The following is a 16,429-nucleotide window of genomic DNA, read 5'->3' as shown; positions in this document are numbered from 1 at the left end:
TCTTATCGCAGTTGAAAGCTCACAAGAAATTTTCTGTTGGTCTAATAATAACTCTTTTAATTTGATGACCAAAATTAGAACCAAAGTCTGCACGCTGTTCAGAGATATTTGTAGATGCAGCCTTAATCCCAAAAGAATGATTTTTGTCAATCTTGCTCATTCATGTATGAACACCTTGAGATAAAGTAATATGTGAATAAAAATATGATCAGCACAACATAGACAAAGTAAAGCTTTATTCCATCTTTAAAAGCATTGCATACCGGGCTCCAAATACTCTACAATGGAAAAGGTGTATTGACCCTGATTCCAAATTGCTCATTTTTTTATTTTTGTTTTTTGTTTGTTTCTGGGTATTCTAAAACAAAATGCAACCTTAGCTTATTGAAACCTTTCTTCAAAACAAAAATGTTTTATGTATCCTAACTGTTCATTTTAACATTTGTATAATGTCAGCTATTGGTTTAAAATTGCATCCTGCCAAGTTTATGAATCTATGGGGCCAAAGTCTCCTCCATGACAGCTACAATCTTGCTGAACTGCTAGCAGCTGATAATAGTTATTCTTTCCTACCAATGATGGAAATAGAAATTGTTGCAAACCTTGTGAAAGTATAGCAGGTATAGCTAAAGAATAGGAGGTGTATATGTTATGAGTCAGCAACCCCAGATTACATCACACAAAAGCTTGAAAAGTGATGTCTCCGTACAGGTGCCTAAAGCTACGTACACACTTCCAATCATTATCGTTGTTAAACGAACGACGAACGATCCTGCACGATATCTGCGAACGATCGTATAGCACCGATCCTGCACATACAGATAACGACACGATCGTTTGAGCGATACAGGGAGTGACGTGCACGACAGGAAGTGAACAAACGTTCGTTCGTCACGCATGCTCAGACCATGGATGATCAACGAACGATCGTACACACGAACGATGGTCAACGATCGTCGTCCAATCCGATCCGCCGGTCCGGTCGTTTGTTTCCAACGACTTTCCTCGTTCGTCGGCGTCGTTGGTTACTTTTTTTACGAACGATTTTTGCGAGAGAAAATTAAATTCACAGTTGCTCTTGGAAAAAAAATGTTTTGGTCCCCAATGGAATATTGCCAATGTAGGCCAATGTGCCTAATTTTTAGAACAAACCTGTATGTATTTGTTTGCCTCCCATATAAGTAATTAAAAGCAAATATAATGAGCATAGGATAGAACAAGACCAGACTGCTGATGTGTGTCTTTCTTTAGGACTGTTCTCTAAATTTAGGTATGGTACATTAGGCAAGCTTGTTTGTGCTTTACAGGATGAGCGAATATATTACATGCATGGTGAACTTTAGCTACGCATTCGTTACAATGAGATATGGCTTTTTTTTTTATAAGAAAAATCTATTTTATTATAAAATAACTGTGTTGTAATCTAGTTTCTCTTTCCATTTACTGAAGCCTGACAGAAGCTGGCAAAGGGGAAACAGAATGAGAATCAGCCTTTTTGTATAGGGCAAAACAAGCAGCAATAAGGTCATAGAAAGCCCACTAACCCACAGCAACCCATCAGATTTACATTTACTGCAGCTATATTGTTTTTTTTTAATTAAAGATTTGATAGTTTCCAAAATAAAGGACAAAACAGTCATAGACATCATTGTCCTGTTTAATCATGGGATGATTTCTGGCTGCTATTTATACTAATAAATAGGACAGTACAAGATCTTCTTATTCTAGGAAGGACTGTGCTTACTCCATACCACTGCAATAACCTCTGCAGAATTCTCTTTGGCGTGTGAGCATTAAAAGCCAAAAATGGAAGGTTGCTCATTGGGGATTACATAGCTCTCTCTCTATAAATGGCACAGTTTGCAATATTTATAATTCGGGACTGGTTGAGACTTAATTTGGCTTGCTCTTTCTGCATGGGTAATAATATGATGTACAGAAAACAGAATAGCAATACATTTCTAATTAGAGATCTACAGAAAGCCCACAATCTTTTTTTTCTGATTAACCCAGCTGCGTTCATCACTTCTAGGTCACTTTCGACACAGGCCTTTGTGGATTAACAAGGCATCAGCCTGATCTCCTGAGAACTCGAGTTACTAGATACATGGTTTGATCTTATGTTCTAAACAAGATCACTTGCCACCATGAGACCCACTACTTTCAATGTGTTTTCTGCAGTGACCTTGTGATTAAACTGCCATATTATGGAACATTAGTATGAGCTGCTTCCATAGCTACTGCCCCAGGGATTCTGCAGCCTTCAAAATTAAGGTCACAGAGTATGTGGATTTTACCTAGAACTTATTCTTACTTGCTTGATTTCCGTGTGTGTCATTTTCAAGCTGTTCTGTAATTTATTAAGTGTAAAATTTGTATTCCTGAAATGAACCATGAAAGCATTGGGAGTCTGTGAGTCTCAAGAGCTCAGAAGTATGAGTTACTCAAATTCTGACCATGGACAGCCCCATCCTCCCCAATGAAAAGCTTGGGCGGGGATCTGGTCACTTATGAGATAATGATAAATATATGTGACAATGTAATCGAGTATTAGTTACCACTGCAAACAGCATGTGTAAATTGAACATACATGAAATGACATCTATAAAAACCATGCATACATTAGTAAAGCTATGTATAAACATGCAATCTTTTAGATTATTAGCAGAAAATAGAAGCTGTTCTTGGCATTTAGTGTGGCTTCAGATCCCAGTTCTTTTGAAATGAATACCTGAGTAACTGATACTACTTTGTGGTCAACAGTGTATTGGATTCAATGTGATTGTAGTGTAGAGTGGAGCTACAGCAGTTAGCTTTTTAACACATCTTATCCCTGAGATTAGTAACAGTTACCAATAACTATATACTACAAACAGAGAATCAGCCATATTGGAATGGTCATTGTACTACCCTTTAAAAGTCTTAAGTTGGGGTTACTGAATAAGGAGAAGAAAAGGATAAAAAATGAGTTCTGCTTAACTGAGTTGTAGATAAAGAGTAGTATGGTCTTTTTTTAAAAAAAATAAAGTTGTTTAAAAAGTTTATTGCAACATCTTTACAATGGGAACATGACACTTGTGCAGCCAAATTAGAGAATACAAATTATAAATGCAACAGAAAACTACAGACTATATATAAGCTATGATTGGAAACTAGCAGGGCAGGACATGAGTTTGAACCTGGAGAAAAGGACAAAACTAAGAACGATAGAATAGAACTGAGAACCAACTGGGCAGGACAGCACTGGAAACTAGCAGGTCCCGACTGGTAAATAATAGAGCCAGACAGGACCAGGAACTAGTAGTCGATAATTGTTCAACTTCCAGATCCCTCAGATTAGTAATAAAACTGACTCTGTGGTGAGCAAGTGTGGATGGTGGTGAGCTGACCCACAGAAAAACTGCAAGTGAAAGTCAAGAAATGGCAGGAAGAGGTTGCGGGTGGTGGAATGGCAAAGCTCTGAGTCAGGAGTATCGGTATAATTAGGTATTAACTACTGCAATCCCAAGAAAGAAGTATGGTTTAATGAAAAATACATTAACTTATTTGGAGCCTTTGACCTGTGGCCTACAGAGCATATGCAGGCTCCTTGCTATAGAGGTGAATAGGATCCTCAACTAATTGTTTAGCTCATACTGGAGGGAATGTGGTTTTAGATTTTTATTTCAAAAGCTACATTTCTTTGTGAACAATTCTTGGTGTTAGCATTAATTTGAATATCATGTGGTGTGTATATTTGGTTGAGTATATCTGCAGCTTAACCTCTACACTGGGGAACGCATTTTTTGTTGAGTTAGATCTTACACTTGTTTTTCTTACTAATTTTTGGGTGGTGAATCCAGAAATGACCCCAGTATTTTGCTATCACATTCACTTTTTATAATACAGGGTACCCTTCATTTTTTCAATCAAGTGAATTTTACTTTCAAAAAACATACACATTTTACATACAATAAAAAAATAATGAAATAACTTGTATGTACTGTTTATTTAAATTTCTTTTGTTCATACTAAGTATTTATTGTTACTCATATTAAGTATTTTATTGTGACATTTTTTTACAGTAAAACATTTGAAAATTAATCGAGTAAGCAGTTAAGGTAAAAAATTACGCTTTTAGATTTCCTGGAGGGTTCAGTGTTAGGACAATCCTGTCAGATGCTCCAACAATAGTCAGCCATCATATGTACATCCCATCTACCCTGATACTTTCCTTCCATGACCTTCAAATCTTGGTGGAATCGTTCACCTTGCTTATCACTGACTGCACTAAGGTTTTCCAGGAAGTTGGAAAGATGGCTATGCGAAAAATGCACCTTGATGCTCATATTGCAACCAAGCATTTTGTAGCTCTCCCATAAGTTTCTGGACAATTTCTGTGTAATTATTTGCTCGTGTGTTTCCAAGAAAATCCTTGACAATGGCTTTGAATGATAACCAAGCATTCATTTCGACTTCTGACATTGTTCTGATGAAATGTTCATCTTTAATGAGCTGCTGAATCTGTGGACGATCAAACACACCGACCTTTATTTTTTTCAAATGACAGGCTAGGAAATGCCAAAAAGGTACTTGAAACAGTCTCCTTCAGTTGGCAAAGCTTTAACGAACTGCTTTATTAGACCCAGTTTCATGTGAAGAGGCCGGAATATAATATTCTTTCTATCAACAAGTGGCTCATGTAGAAAGTTTGGATCACCTGGTTTTCTTGGAGGCCAGTTCCCTTCCACCCAATGCCTCTCACGAGCTCTGCTGTCCCACATGCACAGATAACAGGGATAATTGGTGTATTCGCATTGCTGACCAAGAAGGAAGCATACAATTTTAAGGTCAACACAGATGACCCAATTGTGTTGGTGATATTGCAACAACTCAATGACTCTCTATGTCTGCATATTCTTCACAAAGAGAAACTGAATGGCTAATTGGGACTTACCCAAATATATTGCCATTGTGAAGGAGGAGCTATCGATGAATAGTCGCCATTCAGTTGAGTTATAGATAGGAATTCCCAATTCCTCCAATAAACCAGGTATGTTATGGCAATACACAAAGCCACTGTTCGTTCTAAAGTACTGCAGAAATGCAATTTCTCTGGTTCGAATATACGATACCTTTGTTCATTTTTGGAATAAGTTTTTCTCATGCAGTCTTGATGCTAGGAGTTCTGAAGCCTTTTTCGATAGTCCCAAATCACTTGCCTAATCACTCAACTCATGCTGATCAAATCCCTTATGAACTAAGTCCTCTTCAATTGCAAACTCTTCATTGTTGTCACCTAGTTCATCACCATAATCATGTTCTTCAGGAGAGGGTAGTGTAACGAAAACCGGCACTGGGATTTCATCTGAATGAGCCACTGGGCGTATAGCCAATGGTGGACTGGGATACTCTATGGTACATTAAATTTTCTTGTTATATCCTGAAGTTTTCACTATACAAAAGTAACAGTCACTGAAATGATCTCCTGGCTCTCACCAAACCATAGGTATGACAAATGGCATCTTATCACGTGTTCCCTTTGTCCACATCCGTAAACCCTGGACACACTGTTTGCACACCTTATGAGGGGCCCAAGACTTATCTTGATCACCAAGTTTAATTTTGAAATATGCCAAATAGGCTTGCTCTATAAATGTGCTGATATTCGCCCTTTGACTGGTAATGGTGAAACTGCCACAGATATAACAAAATGAATCAGGGTTGTTCAGACACTTACGACTAGAAACAGCAGAGCCAGACATGATCTGAAAGAAAGGAAATACGTGTGTAAGTAGAAAAAAAAAATTTTGCTTATTCACTACATAGAGCAGCGCACAACCTCTGACCACACTGTCTTGCGTGTAAATCAATAGCCTATACAAATCCACCAAACAGTAATTGCATTAATATGAGCAGTAGAGAAAAAACTTGACGTGATAGATGAAAACTAACTGCACTTTCAGAATCAGCATACCTATTTTAGTGTAAATAGGCTTAAAATTTTAGGTCAACAAAAACGTTGTTCAAAATTGTTCCCCAGTGTAATTTAGTGGGAGCCTATTTTGTTCACTATGTGTTTGCATTTTTTCCACAACTTGAAATGGAAAGGGGTTGGTAAAAACCCTAAAGCTAATATGTTGCTTTTCCACAAAAAACTGGGTGAATTCTTCAACATTTTATTTTTCTAAACAAGCTTATCAGTGTAATAAAGAAGAAGTAGGGGGTATATTCTTTTCAGAACAGGCAGTTTTAAAGCTATTCTCCATGTCGGTGTATAATGAATATTGCTCATGAAAAGCAGAATATGGTGAAAGAATGTGTTCTTTTAATGTGGATATTTCAGAAAATAGAGAGCCATTGTGTTTTACGCAGACACAACTTCATTCCCATATACAGAGGTCTAGGCCTACCCTGTCTTTACTCGTCTGTCACAACCTCAGCTGTTCTGCTCGGCCCTGCTGCTGGCACTGCCAGTACACTGAAGCCTGAGTGTCAGACGATGCTGTCGCCAGTGCTGGTGGCAGACACCTCTGGCGACAGGGACAAGGCAGGAAGTGGTTCAGAGGAGTAGAGAAAGGTTCTTCTTGTACTGCCACTCCCAAAGCCTTGCCTGAAATCCCTCTGTGTGTTCAAGCTTAATTAAAGCTGCATTGCAGAGCTGTATCAGTGAAACAGAAACTGTCTGCTCTATTCAGCATTCTCTGACAACTTCCTTGATGACAGAAGGAGTGAACTATGCATTGTTATGAGTGCACACTCTTCATACTAGTTTGATGAGATTAGGGGAATTGTCATTTCCGACAAAAGAGCCCCTTACACTTCATGCTGATTGTGCTTCTTGCTTCGGGGCTTTGTAATTGCAGCTCTGAGGCTACTAGGTGTTCAGAACTGCTTGACATTCTTGGCAAGTCACAGATCTGGCCTGGAAATCCCACTGACAGAGATGGGTTTCCAAGACCCAGCCTGCTTAACCCTTCCAGCCTTAGGACTAAAATGTTCAACTGCAGACCACCCACTTTTGGCGCTACCAAAAGGTTCTGCTTGCTTCCAGGAACTGTGCTACGGCACAAATGCTTGCACAAAGTGGTTCCCAGCCACTCCTATATAGTTGAATAGGAGTGGTTAGGGGCCCGGTTGAGCATGTTGTACAATGCTGTGGTTTACAGCAAGTGTGAAAGGAGCGTAAAAGACATCTGTTTAGAAAAAATCAGTGTATATATACTTGCCGGCATTCATCAGGAAATGATAAGTTGCTAGGCTATCTTTGGCTTTAATAAATTCGTAACCATTGATTTGATACAAGTATGCTAAAAAATGGGAACTTCTGATCCCTACATTTGTTCCAGGTCAGTAATTTAAAAACTACTGAAGCTTTTGGGGTAACCTAACAGCCTCTCAGCTAGAATTTCCAGATAAGGAGAACAATATTTTTTCTCTCTTAACTTGTAAAAATGTATCATTTTATAAACTTCAGGCCATTTCAAATGCATGCCCTATTTAATGTACGCACTGCGTAATATGTTGGCACTGCATAGTAATAATAATAATAATGGGGAGCCACAGCCTTCTTCTGCAGGCTCACCCAGGGACTCAACTTCTCCCATTCAAGTGAATAGGAGAGGCTGGAAACCAACGTATGCAAGCAGCATGGAGCTGTGGCTATGGCTGCAGATAGGTAGAGGAGTTTTTCCTAGAAGCAACATTTACTTTTGGTTTATGGTGGTTGTTTGAAGGTCTGTGCAACAACTGCAGCTGTGTGCAAATCTGGCTACCCGCGTGCAAATCTGGCTACCCGCAGTTTGGTTTGCTGCTACTGGGGGCACACCAAATTGCTGCTGCTCCCAACCATGCGGATTCTCACACAGGAATGGGGACTTGCTAATAGTCATTGGATTTCTTACTTAAACTTAACTTTAAAAAAATGCCTAAAACCAAGATCCATCTAACCTCGTGGGGGGAACAAAACCAAAATTCTTTTATTTTTATTGCAGAGCTGTCCTGGCTCTACCAAACACAGTATTGGCATTGGCAGCTGCTGGAAGCTTGGCTAGCCTCAGCTGTGGCCCTTATACATTTCCTCCTAACTCCCACAGGACTGACCTCTTTTCACACTCTGGGGTCTCCTCTCTCTTTCTGCCTCTGTGTTTCCTATCTACTAATAGCTATTGATTAGTGTGAGCTGTTACATTTCCTCATTCCTCGCCCTCCTCCCATGTATTTCATGAGTGCATTACTGACTAACAGATGCTAATCTAAAAATTAACCCCATAAACAGTTAACAGAATACAAGGTGTTCCGAATGTAGCAAAAACTGTGTTTTTTTTTTCATGATTCGGCCGAAGTTTAGAACTTCAGCCAAAGCAGTCCATATGGCTGCAATGGATGCCAGAAGCATAATGTTTAGGACCAATACGTTCACAGTATAGACACCTTCCTTGTCCCATTTATAAATATAAGACAGCTTTTCTTTTTTGAATCATTCATTTGTAAAAGATGCAGATTTAGTGGACCATAACATTTTCTTCTGTTAGCTATGATTGCCAGGTGTTCCTGGTTTTAAGGGTCAATCCCTGCTTTCAAGAATAGTTTCTTGAAATATTTGCCCATGGAAGTGTTCTGCATTTTCAAAAATGACCTTATGAACCCGTACATGAACTACAGTATTGTACCTAAAGCCAAACATGGATATGGATATGTTCCTACCTACCAGAATTGGCTACATTGTTACAATTTTTAGCAATTAACACCTCCCTTTTTTTTTAGATGAAATGATATAGACAATGTTTATCCTTCTGTATCCTATTACTATTAACAAGACTAACAAGCTGTTGTATTGGGCTAGCCATGGGGGGAGGAAGCAACGGGAATGTCCCACTAAGAATGAGCATAGTTTCTACAGGAACACCCCTAACACCCTGGCCTGGGGGTTAATTAGAAGTGGTAGAGGTGACATTCTCATTCCTTTGTGTCCATGTGTGCAGTGACACCTTCCGATGGCTAGACCGATTGGTTGTTTGACAGCAGAAAAGGATTTTTAAGTATATTGCTTCTATATATTGGGCCTTGTATGGTCATCATTAGCTTGGAAAGAAAATCACTACCTTGGAGACTGTAGAGCCAAGGGCCCTATAAGTTTGCTATCCCTTCCCCACTTATAATTGGGCCCTCATCCAAAAAATGTAAAGTGTTTGCAATCATGATTCAGTATACAAGACATACAACTATTGACTCTTTAATGCTGGAATAGTCACAGAGTGCTTCCAGAATTCTTAAAAATATTATCAAGCAATAATTTCTCTATGAAGAAAGAATTAGGCTTTATTATGAATGTGTGTCAAGAATAAATGTTGCTGCAACATCTCAAAGTCACCAAGAAGACCCCAGTCTCGCTGCTTTTAGTTACATATGGCTTGTAATGCACAAAAATGCATTAACGCTTGTAATCACAAGGCATTTCCAAAAAGGTGGGGGTATTGATATATGATTTGGTATTTTTCTATCATCACTTGCCTGTATTTGTGTACTATATCCACACTTTATCCTTGTCTGTTTAGTATTCTGGCAATGATGCATAGTGGGGGAAGGTTATGAAAAAATTCATGCAGTTAGAAAAACCAAGGCACCTTGATGGGTATTTATACAGAGTGATGACATTCTGTGGGTTTGTAGTAGAGAGCATGTGCCAATAGTTCAGCTGGCAGATGTGAGTGTGGTATATAATTAACATAGATCTCAGACTGTCTCATACACATAAACTACTGTTGTGCCGCAAGGGTCGCCTACAAGTCAGGACAACCCTAAAGAAAAGCAAAAAAACTACAATTTTATGTCTCTGTACTCACCCATAAACAGGCCACTAGTTACTTATTAGTCATATATTCCTATTTAGACTCAAAACGCAAACACATATACATGAAATAAACATATACTGGTTTTGCAGTTTTAGCATTATTAGACTTGTGCTTTTAAGTCATTTATCAAAATCACTGAACCATATATGCCAGGAGTATAAACATCACGTGGGTTTTATATGACAAATATACGGCCAAATTCCTTGGCCTGAAAAGGGTATGCACATAATGCTGCACATTACGATATGTCATATCACAGTTTGAGGATATATATCCTAAACAGTTAAAGGAAATCTAGGATATGAGGATATGGGTGCTTCCATTTCTAACCTCCTTATGCAAATGGCTGTCTGACTCTTGAACAATCTTTGCGCACTACTTGTACTGGTACTGACATCATAGCTTAAGAGCTTAAGCATGGCAACCTGCATTTTCAGAATAAGAGCCATTTTGGAAACACTGTGAGCACACAGCATTTTGCTACAGGCTCAGCCATGGTCCCAGTCGCTTCTAATAAAGTGAATGGGGTTGGGAACCATTGTTTGCATACATCAGCGGCAGATTGAGCTACATGGTTCCCAAAAGCTTAATGACAACCAAAATGGTGGTGTCCAGCACTAGTGTCAGGGATTTTGGATTCTTTCCCTATATATTTTAATATAATAACCTTTATCTAAACTGCAGAATACTGTGAAAGAGCAATTCTACATTTGAATGACTTGAGACTACAAATTTTGGAGATGTGTACATTACCTGTCATGTTGGGCTTCACATGAAACATAACACCACTTAAGTAAAGTTCATGAAATGGAACTAAATTCCACATGAGGTGGGTGGGCCCCCCATCATAATGTGCAAGTATGCACAGAATTTGTTTGGACCTCCTCAAAGGCCATGCCAGTTCATTTATTTAGTGAATTGCAGAATTATGTAAGGACAGTTATTTAAAGAACCACCACTAACTGCCTGGTAAAATAAGTTGGTTCTCAAAGATCCCAAGACTGATTTCAAAAGGAATGTAATCTGGTTTAAATATAAAGCAGCCAGTCACTGAAATTTTAAAAACCGAGTGGTATCTGGTTTGTTTCTGTGGGTGACATCTTAAGTTTTGTTCCATCATTTTTGTTGGTCTTTTTTAACCAATTATTTAGATGAAATATGCAGACCTAATTTATAAATGTATCGGTCACAAGTGTGTTATAAATACATAATTGTAATATTATCATCATGTCTGTTGTATGCACCAACCTGTAATGCAACACTTGCAAATTCATGGTCTTGTCCAATGCCATTTTGGAATTTAACATTTCTAAAAATTACTTCTATATTTTATTCTTTACCAGCAACAGAAAAAAAGAATTTTCCTGTTTAAACCATTGTGACATTTTTCAGTTTGTTTTCCTAGAATCTTTAGACTTTTTCTCCTGTAATTGGCATGCTGCTTCTCCAGGTTTGGACAGCTTGTGGAATGGGACATAGCATGGGGTGGCACAGTGGCTAGCACTAGGGCCATGACCCCAATCTGCATGGGGTCTGTATGTTCTTCCTGTGTTTACATAGGTTTCCTCTGGGTACTCCTTAGTCCTCCCACATGGGCTTTGCAAAGCGCTGCGTAATATGCCAGGAGTAAAGAAATACATATGCCATACATAAAGATAGTAATATCACAAGATAGTAATATTAACTGTAGAAATCTGTAATTTAGTTTGATCAACTTCCTGTAATACATTTGATAGATTGTTTACAGTGTTGTAATATTCATCCCATGTCACATGAGCTTTGCTTTAAAGCACATCTGTGCTGGGGACACTGGAGTGTCACCAGAGGGCAGGTATTCCAACTTTAGTAGAGTACATTGGAAGTTCCCCAACCAGCCTAATGAGCCAACTCAGGCCAGAAGCCAAAGCATGTGTCTACGCTCAGGGCCACAATTAAAATCTGTGTAATGAATCCCACAGGCAGGTCTTCTCTATTAGTACAGAAATAAAAAACCTTTGGAATGGAGTGTACAAGAATCCTTGTCCAGTTCTTATTTCTCAAGATTTCTATTAACTTTCTGTAACACAACTGGGATGAACAGGAAATTCTACAATTGGGGACATGGCAATGAAAATCTGACAGAGAATTTAACCTCATTTCTGGGAACTCTTTGGAATTAGGCTGGAGACGGTGGCTTGTCAGTAATATTACCGGGTCACCGGCAGTTTCCTCAGGCTCAACCACTGATTGGTTGACTGGTGCAGTAACTTCTTCTTCTTCCCCACTTCACCAGTCACACGTTGGCTGGGGTGGAAAGGAATGGGTGCAAAAGAAAACCAGGAGGAGGCACGAACTGTGCTTCCTTCATTGGCACTTCTTTGGCCATGCAGAGGATGCATTGAGCAGTAAAAAGGGATCACTGCTTACAGGTAGAAGTACGGCAAGTAGGAGGGGGTAGAAGGGGGCACACTGGGCTCCAGATATAGTCTGCACTTTATTGTAAAAATTGGACTAATTGAGGGTTTTTTGCCCATGTATTGTCGCAATTGCCTGTTGCCCCTATATTGTCAGGATTGCCAGTTTCCTATGGGGCAGCTTGCTCACACAGCGTCATGACTGGCAGAGGGATGCCCTCCTTACTTGCCACGAATATTCCACTTAAATAATTTGAGAACAGGTAGGGTTATTACAGAAAGGGACAAGCAATGTCCTTTATGCAAAAAGCATACTTACTTACCTGATTACTGTCCTCTTTTTAAATTACCAATCTGAGCATGTGCAAGCTCAGAATAAGAACTTGGGATATCCTGCGCATCCCAGCCTCCCCTGCGGCTTCTGTGACTGAATGAAAGCCTGGGAGATTTACATCATCTTGGCCCATTCAATGAACTGGGAAGAAGATGGTGGCACTCATGATGGAACAGGAAAAAGTGAGTGCAAATATAAAAAATGCGACCAGGCAGATAGGGTTATTTTATTTCAAAAAGGTTTAGTTTTTAATTTTGGGGTTTAGTTAGTTGCAAATCAGAACAGCAATGTGTATACAGCACTGGTTCCTTCATCTGTCATTGGAAACAATCACAAAAGATCGTTCTTGGTGACCAAAATCTGTCTGGGACATTATCCTATGACTATGGTAGGGGGGTATTAGATTGTGAGCTCTTCTTAGGGATAGTTATGCTGGCAAAACACTGCTTAAAGAGGAACTAAACTCAAGTCACCCAGAAAAAAAAAAAACTTACCTTCAATCCTGCAGAGCAGTCGATCGGTCCGGAGGTATCTTCCTTCAGGTCCCGCATCATCACAGCATGCGTCTTTGGGCCGGCGCTTCGGGAGCCACCATCCTCTCTTTTTCCCAGTTCTTCTGACACCTGTCACCTGATCCAGGTGCAGGATTGGGTGACGTAGGTTGGGAAAAAAACTTGCGGATCTCACTGCGCATGCGTGGGATCAGCAGTTTTTTTCCCCTTTTGACGAAATGCGCAGAAGGAGCACCCAAGAGCTTCCGGGAAAGCGTGGCGTAGGTATCCCAGGAGGCTTTGTGCGCTTATTCATTCTTAAACGCCTAGGCAATCAAGAATTTAAAAAAAGGTGTTTAAAAAAAAAACAACCAAACAGAATTTTTACCTTACATAAAAGGGTTGTCTAATTATAGCAGAGGTTACCTGAAGGCCTGAAAGTTATTTCAAGGGTTCCCCCCATGTAAAAAGGTCAAGAAACTCTGTTTTTTAATAGGTGCAATGTAAACATTGATTATAATGCAAATTGGGGATTCCCAAACAACGATTGACATAACAATGGAACATTGATCAGAAATTGCCTTTCTTTGCCTTATCGATGCCCGTCGTAACTACCAGTAATATAGGTCGGCAGGGGAAGCTCCATGCTATTGGTGACTATTGATTTGGTAAGGCATGGGGCTGGTCAATATTTGCACAGGGATACCCACCTGGTAAACGCAAGTCTTTTCCTGGTCACACCAAGCACCCAGAGTATGTCCAGTAGTAGGGACATGACTACGATGCTATGGAATATGTCAGTGATATATCAACATGTGATGATAATATTGGCCTAAAGCTGGCTTGATCAAACAAAGGTGCCGGTTAGTTTTCAGGCACTTTGGGCCACAACGTATGTTTCCTATTAGAAGCACATGGTATGTTTGCTGGTGGGTCCAACAAAGGAATAAGATGATGTAGAGCGGTGTGATTGCTCAGGGGCCCCTACAACTGTAAGGGCTGCCCAGACTATGCAAAGTTGTGGAAATCCTATGGGGAGAGCCCTGGCAGTGTACAAAGCATGACATTGGAGTGATTAGTGAAATGTCAGCAATGTTTGTTTTGTGTCTCAGCAGCCTTTTGTTGTGGAGATGAGGACTGTTGTGCTTTACCTTGTTGTACTGCTGCAAGTCAGGGAGATGGGAATCTGGGAGGGATGGGGAGCTGTGTCTGTGCTGATTAAATCCTCAAGTATGCCAGGAATCCCTGCACTGGAACAATGCCCCTCCCAGCAGCAGGACAGACCCACGTGGAGGGAGCGACAAAGGGGACGGCGAGGGCCACAGGGATCTATCCCCGCCACTATTCACCCTAGTAACACCCACACACCGCCCCACAGGTGACCTTCCCGACCTCCCAGGCGCCCTGACCCCGCCACAAGCCGAATCAGCGCCATTGCTGCAACAGGCGTGGTCTCCTCATCCTGCAACATCACCCGCTTTTGGGACAGCCCGCGAGGCGTGGGCGGAGCTTGAGGCGGGGCCCCGCCCTTCTCTTTTTTGTTAATGAAAGTTCCAGGAACATTGTATTCCTGCCTTTCCACAGGAGCCCCGGATTGACCCGAACTACGATGCCGCCTACGGCAGGGACAGGGCAGAGCCACAGTGCGGGCACTGCTGGCTTGGAACACACAGGGGGCACCGTAACCTTGGCAACCATCATGATTTTCTCCAATGTGCCCGTCAGGATACCCACCGGGAAGCTGGTAGGCGTTGGGCTCCCTTTGTCCGAGGTTGGCATGGGCTGAGGACGATGGTCACACGCGGTGTTTACTATGAGTGGAGGGCGGCGGGGTGCCTGTTGGGTGTAACCCATTCATTGCCGGGGGCACTGCCAGGGCTTCGCATTGCCGGATGCCCCACGGACTGCCATGCCTGCGGGTGATGCTTCCTCTGTATGGATCCGTATGTCGAGCACACCAATGCTATGTTACCATTGTAAATATTTCTTGTTTCTGTGTTTGTGCTGGGTGCATGCCAGCTGTACAGGGTACCATGCACAATGTATGGGGGTAACAGGGCAACCCAGGGGCAGAACCTTGCTAAGGTGGTGGAAGGATGGCACTGAGATCATCGCCCCATTTTTAGATACCCCATTATATATGCTGATCCCTGGTTAGTAACCATTACCCCATCCTTATATCATGTTATATTTGCTGATCTCTAGTTAGTAATGGGGTGGTTGCCCCATCTATATACTGCGTTATAGTTGGTGATCCCTTGGTAGTGTTGGGGCCATTGCCCCATCTATATACTGTGTCATATTTGGTGATGGCTTCTTTGCTGGGTAGTTCTGGGACCATTGCTCCACCTATATATCCTATTAGATTTGGTGGTTGTGGATGTTTTTGCTGTGTGTGGTGGCATACATTTGTTATAATAGATATTTTAGAATAATATATTACAGTAATGGTAAAACCAAGGTACCAACATTTAACAAGAGCTGTTCATATTACTAATATTTATATATAAACCATAAACCACATGTTAAATTGAATGATTGTAATATATTGCAACTATAAAATGGAAGCGGATTGCGCCTATTTGTTTAACTCAAGGAGCAAGTATCATTGTTCATTGAAAACGCAATATGTTTACACTGAACTACATTACTGCTGTGTTACAAGGGGTTGGTTAAATATTGTATATAGTAGCATGGGGTTCTAGGCAGTAAGTTTTCACATTTCTTGTTTTATGCATCTAGAAATGTTTATTGTGCAGTATCCTGAAACTGATCCTAAGCATGCATGATAGAAGGGTACAGGAATGACTTCATATATCTTCTGCTGCTCCCTATTTGTCCAGGCTGGGGGAAGAAAGATAACTAAGGAAACAGAACTGCAGCAGCCATTTTTCTATTGCCCCCATAATGGGGGGGGGGGGGATTGGGCATGGCATATAGGGAATGTGGTAAAGCCTATCTCTGGGCACAATCTGGCTCTTACCTCCCTTTAACTGATTCCTCGTGCTTTTTAGTTTAACTATATACTCCTCTAATTTCGCCATCCTGCAGATGCACCCATTCCATCCGGTCCCCCTTGTCTCCTCTTGTGGATTGCACCGCTGGTACATCCTCTTCTCAATTCACAAACTAATAAACTTCAGGATGGCAAATTATTAGTGACCGCTTCATGCATGCAGGATTGTAGATGTGAAAGACCCTTCCAAAAATAAGGGGAAGGAAGGATTGGGACTGGAACATCATGTATGACTATACCATTAATTCAGTGAAAATACCAGTAGTCAGTGTGTATGGCTGGTGTTCCACTTTACCTCTTTACGAGGATATATTCAAAGAATGAAAAAAAAATTAAACCTAATGCAGAGTGCTAATTCCTAT

General features: G+C 40.6%; 1 protein-coding gene across 1 annotated transcript in view; it reads left to right on the top strand.

Annotated features, from left to right (window-relative positions):
• Positions 1–214: 214 nt before the first annotated feature.
• Positions 215–16,429, top strand: part of RBMS2 (RNA binding motif single stranded interacting protein 2) — a gene marked incomplete in the record, with an annotated part of 64,584 nt that continues 48,369 nt past the window's right edge. The window contains 1 exon segment of the mRNA XM_072408331.1: positions 215–219.

This window comes from Pyxicephalus adspersus, chromosome 1 (genome assembly GCF_032062135.1).
Source record: "Pyxicephalus adspersus chromosome 1, UCB_Pads_2.0, whole genome shotgun sequence".
NCBI classification, from domain to species: Eukaryota; Metazoa; Chordata; class Amphibia; order Anura; family Pyxicephalidae; genus Pyxicephalus; species Pyxicephalus adspersus.
The sequence above is the reverse complement of the archived record's forward strand: the minus strand, read 5'-3'. Positions and strand labels throughout refer to the sequence as shown.